The following is a 1,366-nucleotide window of genomic DNA, read 5'->3' as shown; positions in this document are numbered from 1 at the left end:
CTCTCTCTCTCTCTCTCTCTCTCTCTCTCTCTCTCTCTCTCTCTCTCTCTCGCTTTCTTTCTTTCTCTATCTCTCTTTCTATTTCTCTCTCACACTGCATATATTATTATCTGTGTGTAAAATGATAAACTGACTAACCAGCGGGATGAATGAGCGACGTTTCTGTTGACTGCACACAGGAAAGTCGGAGCAACCCGCCTCTAAGTCTAACAGCACTAGATATATATGACAGCTGGAAACACAAAAGCTGCCGCGTTCTGCTGCGTGATAGCACACAAAATCGAGGGATCGATTAATAATATGCATAAACTATCTTTTAAATAAAAACACATGTCAAGCAAGTATTCCTGTAAACAGTTTACAGCAAATTGGAAAGCAATTTACATCCATGGAAAGCTGTTCAGCTCCAAATTGGCTCAATGTAATATGTTTACTTGCTAGTTATTTTCGTATAATCCAACCATGGTATGATATGGCGGCAGAATCCAGATAAGAGCACTCCTCATTTACAAATTATCATTGACAAAGCAATTATTATGTTTTTGTTTAAGGAGAATAATTATAATCAACATTGCGTAATTGCGTCACTATCCCGCTGATACACTTCCAGGTATGCACAGCAGTGGGCGTTATAAAAAAGGAGTTTCGAAACTCTTTAAAGGGGGGGGGAGGGGCTGGTTTTTAGAACTATCTTGGTACCGTAACTATGACCTTTCAGATAAAGCCTTATAACAATGAGGAATAACAGGAAAATATCTCTAAAATATAACTTTAATATTTGTTGTGTTTTTTTTTAATCTACGGATACCATGATAACGGCGGCCTTATTGAAAATGAATAGCTTTCATAAAAGTAAAAAGGATTTTTTATTTACCAACCAAATTTGTTCAAATTAAAAATGATAGATATGCTAAATACAAAATTTTATATCTTTTGGCTTTTTCATATCTTGAATAGGAAAGCAGTAAAAGTTAGAGACGGATAACTGACCTGACCCTTCATGCCTCTGAATTCGATTACATATTAAACCATGTAAGTCACTTATGAAAGCATTGATTTCCTTTTCCGTCTCTGTAAAGTTAGATTATGGTGTGAATAACAAGGCCTGAAAATTTCATTGGAATCAAACAGAAAATAAAAAAGCAGATGAGAAAAAGCTATCAAAAGTTGAAGTTTTGAGAAAAAAACGACATTTTGTTCCATAATAGGCAAAATAAAAGTTCAAGGACAGAAAAACTGAAAGATGTTGATTGTAACACTAAGAGTATGCATTTTTTAGATTTAAAAGTGGTTACAGTACTATAATACTTTAAAATTCTAGATAGCGTAAATTGACCCAGACTCGTCAACTTTTAAAAAAACCTCC

The sequence above is a fragment of the Aplysia californica genome, unplaced genomic scaffold (genome assembly GCF_000002075.1).
Source record: "Aplysia californica isolate F4 #8 unplaced genomic scaffold, AplCal3.0 scaffold00256, whole genome shotgun sequence".
NCBI lineage: Eukaryota > Metazoa > Mollusca > Gastropoda > Aplysiida > Aplysiidae > Aplysia > Aplysia californica.
This window is presented reverse-complemented; position numbering follows the sequence as displayed.